The 4684-nt window shown below is 45.8% G+C and overlaps 1 pseudogene; it reads right to left on the minus strand.

Annotated features, from left to right (window-relative positions):
• Positions 1 to 2668: 2668 nt before the first annotated feature.
• Positions 2669 to 3362, minus strand: Snrpb-ps2 (small nuclear ribonucleoprotein polypeptides B and B1, pseudogene 2; annotated as a pseudogene).
• Between the last annotated feature and the right edge of the window lie 1322 nt (positions 3363 to 4684).

Here is a 4684-nt window from a genome sequence, read left to right on the forward strand (position 1 = left end):
TAGAAAGCCTGCCCACCAGTACAGTCATGTGATCCCCAGCCACATGATCTGGGCTTCTCCTCTGTGGACTAACTGAGTATACACACTAGAACAGGTGGCAGTTAGACCAGACCCACTAACCACTTTGTCCCTGGTGGCTCTTGAGTTCCTCCCTACAACCGCCACTGCTGCTCTGGTTCCTCTCATTCTGAAGCACTGTCCAACTCTCTTCTTTCTTCAGTAAGCTTCCTAGAATCCTTTTGGTAGGCCTGTTGCTTCTCAAATGACTTAAACAGAAATGGCTTTATGTAAATCCAGCCATCTCTGTTTATAGACTTTGAACCTGCAAAGCACAAAGTTTGTTTATCTCTTAACCCCCTGTTCCTGCCTGGGTGCCATGGCTCCCAGGCTTTCCTTCCACATTCTTTCCCCAGAACCTCTACTCCCTGCACTGACCTTCACAGGTAAGCAGTTCTTCACTTCATATGTAGTATATAAGAACGATATGAGAGAGAAGAAAAGAGGGCAAGAGGTGCTTCCTACTAAAAGAAATGGCTCATAGCAAGGCATAAAGGACAGGGTCATCAGATGTCATGTGTAATAGGACTCTGTAGGGCACAGGCCCATGTTCCCCAAACCAGAGGCTGTAAGATGAGCCATAAAAAAGAAAGATGTGAGCAAATACAGAAAGCTAAAAGCCACCTGGTCCTGAAAGGAGGATGCACTTGCCATGGTGAAATTTTAGGATGGGAGCAAGACCTCATTAAAAAAATGATAATCGGGGCTGGGGATTTAGCTCAGTGGTAGAGCGCTTACCTAGGAAGCGCAAGGCCCTGGGTTCGGTCCCCAGCTCCGAAAAAAAAAAAAAAAAGAACCAAAAAAAAAAAATGATAATCGTAAATCAATGTGTGGTGTGTTTAAGCATAAAGGGAAGAGGCGCACTGATTAACATGCACCCCCTAAAGGCTAAACATAGCTGAGAAAATGAAAGGGTAGATAGGCCCTGTGAAGTGTAAACTTAGTGGCTCTTTAGAAAGTTGGCTGGAGGGGTTGGGGATTTAGCTCAGTGGTAGAGCGCTTGCCTAGCAAGTGCAAGGCCCTGGGTTCGGTCCCCAGCTCCAAAGGAAAAAAAAAAGAGAGAGGAAGAAAGAAAGAAAGAAAGAAAGAAAGAAAGAAAGAAAGAAAGAAAGAAAGAAAGAAAGAAAGAAAGAAAGAAAGAAGGAAAGAAAGAAAGTAAGTTAGTTGGCTGGATGGTGTTTTGCTAGAGCAAACATGGGAAGAACCATTTGGTTAAAGTGGACACAGGTGGGAAAGGCTAAGGCAGACTCGCGGAGGAATGTCTTGCTGAAGCAGACAGAGGAGAGAGGGTATTCTGCTAAAGCAAGCACGCGAAAGGACATGTAATGAAAGGTTCTTTGCTATGACGTGCATGTATTGGTCCACCTTACATTTCGTAGTTGAGCTGCATTTGTCTGGACTCCACAGGGAGAAATGCACCAAAAACTTCTGGTGGTGTGCTGCAGTTTCTTGCCACTTCCAAGGACTTGGGCTGATTGGATTTGTGAGGCAAGACACATGGAGAACAAGTGATGTTTGGAGGGTATAAATAGGGCTCCACAGAGTGACAGAGACAGAGCTTGAGTTGCTGGTACAGCTGGCTGTGCAATTCTTGTGGGTCTCACATCTCTGCTGATCTTCTGATCTTCAATTCCCTGAGAGAGGTACAGCCAAGAAATTCTGGAATCCCTCGGGGTTCTTCCTGATGACTCGAACCTAGACTAAGGCCTGGCTGTCTCTGCTAGGGCAAGTCACCACTGTTGCTAACTTGACTCTACTAAACTGGACTGCTGGTGTATCCCGGAGGTGTTTTCGAGTGGATCCAGCTGTCACTGCCTGCTGACCTATGAACTGAACTGCTGATTTCTAGACAACACAGACAGGAGCTGCTCCAAAGAACCTTTCTAAACAGGCCCACTCCCCCACATCCTTTCTTTCCCACTACTTCTGGTAGGTTACAAGGAAGGTTAAATCATTTAAGAACCATCATTAAAAATAGGATTTGAAAAACATTAAAGTTACAACCCTAACAGACAGTGTTAGACTGAAGAGCTTACTGCCACTGCCTGCAAATGCTGATAAAGGGAAAGAGCAGGGTGTGGGTTAGGGGTGCCCAGCAGGTAGGCAGGACCAGAAGGATGATACCTCCTAATGCTTTCAGATAATATAAGCACCTAGAATTAGGAATACCTCCCAAAGTAAGTGACGGGGACCCCTAATGAGTTCATTTCAATTTGATAAAAAGTAGGGCTCGAACAGACATTAAGTTATTAAAGGAACTAGTCTCTCTCTCTCTCTCTCTCTCTCTCTCTCTCTCTCTCTTTCTCTCTCTGTGTGTGTGTGTGTGTGTGTGTGTGTCTGTGTGTGCGCACACGTGCTTATGAATGCATAACAGTCTCTTAAGAGTTTATTGTAAACCAGCTAAAAAGGACTACATAGAGTCTTTAGGGAAATGGGCAAGGAGCTGAGAAGGACCAAGATGAGTCTCGTGCCTTGGAGGGCACATTCCCCAGGGAGGGGAACCTGAAAGGGAAACCAGACAATCCAGTGAGACTTCATGAAAAACATAACAAACAACCAGGTCTCTGGTAACTCAGCCCTGGGAAATAGGGCCTAGGCCTCTGTAGCTCTACTACCATAGTGCTGTGCAAGAATCAAAACCAACCTCAATTCCCGGAGGAGGAGGGGGAGGAGGGGGAGGAGGAGGAGGTTGTATCCTGGGAGGGAACATGCTCGCTGGAGTTCTTCAGCCGAAATATCCCCATTGGGGGACCTATGGGAGGCCTCCATGCCAGGAGGCAGGTCCATCATACCTGGAGAAAGACCCTCATGACCAGGTAGGTACTGAGTTCAGACTCATGCAATACTGGCTGTGGTTGCAGCTAACTGCAGTAGCTGCAACAGTGCCTCTTCCTTATTAGGTCACCAACTGCTTGAGATGGTCTTCCAACCTCAGGGACTGGCCCAGCAAATCCTTCAGGAGCCTGAGGTATGGAAACGCCACCTGAGATTCCTCTGCCAGCAGCCCTATGGATACCTGACCCCTAGCAAGAGGGACTTGGGCACTGCCAGTATATGTGGGAAGTGTCACAGAGACCAGGTTCTACCCTTAAAGCAACACCAGACCAAGGACTCATTTCTTATTCCACTCTGCTTGTTTGGAGTTCTTTGGTTTGATCTTCCTGAACTCATCATAGTCACAGAGGATCAAATTCATATGTTTGTCAAAAGTTTCGAAGGTCGCAATAAAGATCCAGCCATCTTGCAGGCTGCCTCTCATTCTGTAATCAACGCGGCAGCATCTTGCTGCTCTTGCCCACAGTCATGATGGTGGCTTGGATGGCTTGGATTCCCACCTAATTTGCTTCCTCCCCAAAGCCTTAGCCAGCCAACTACTCACTTCCCACTACCGCTAATGGAAATGCAGTCTGCAAAATGCTTGTGCAGCCTAAATTATTCTTTTTTGCCCGGCTTGAATACAAAGATTTCTACCCCTTACATGCCCACTTCTGCACCACTATTCTCCTGGCTGAACTAGAAGAGAACAGAAACTGCCATTCCCTTGTCTCTGCATCTCCTACAACTGTCAGCACAGCAATTTATGGAAAGCAGACACTCAGTAATATAATTTGGTTTTGAGTTGGATGGGACCAAGTTCAGTTGGGAAACTTCCAGCAGGGTTGGATTACTGACAGCTACAAGTTTATTTTTGATTTCTGGGCAGAGCTTTGAACATTTTGCATATGGCTATGAGAAAATTAAAGAATTTCATCAATGGTCTGAGAAGATCAATGGAATTTGCTTCCTCAGCAGAATGAAGGTTGTTTTGTCCTAGTGACTAGAAGAAGTTGGCAATGTCCCTCTCTTATATCCTGAGAGTATTAAACTTTTGCCAAATTGAACCATGAAATTTGAGAACTGGAAAGGATGTTAATCAGAATCTAGCCAACATGCTTCTTACAAATGAAGAGAAAACACAAAGCCCAGGGCAATCTGCCTGGAATAAAAGAGGCCATGGGAGAGAGAGGCTTCGTGAATCTGCCCAACCAGCAGAGATCGGGGCCCACCCTTTTACCTCATCCCTTGCAGACCCTCTACTCTCTTGTACTGTTGTCTCTACTCTCCACTCACCCAGACATCTGACAAAACTCAAATTTTGAATTTTGAGTTGGGATCGAGCCAGGGTTTCTGATCTCTTTGTCCACCTAGACTGGTAGCTCTGTTTGGGATCAAAGGACAGCGTCACAGATAGGTGCTGCTCCATGTTTATAGCTGCCCTTTGCTTGGACTTGGTACTGCCAGCCCACCATGACTTCTCTCTACTGGCTCTCTAAATACCCTCTCTAGTTACTTCACAAACTCATCCCCTCTCTTCAAACTCTGCTTCACAACCTTTCCTTTGAAATGAAGTCCTTTGATGAGAAATACACACATTCATACCAACAAACCTAAATAAAACCCTCATCCACTCACAGTGGACACTTCGTTCCTAAGCTCATTCCTCCATCTGTGCCCTGAAGTCCATCACTTTTCCAAAGAACATTTGTTTAGTTTTTCCCTTCTCTTGGCTCCTTCTTCCGGATCTCCTCATGGAGTTGATCAGCAGCGGTACTTGAATAGATGCATGCATATGATTATTCGTGTGAGG

This window comes from Rattus norvegicus, chromosome 4 (genome assembly GCF_021556685.1).
Source record: "Rattus norvegicus strain SHRSP/BbbUtx chromosome 4, alternate assembly SHRSP_T2T, whole genome shotgun sequence".
NCBI lineage: Eukaryota > Metazoa > Chordata > Mammalia > Rodentia > Muridae > Rattus > Rattus norvegicus.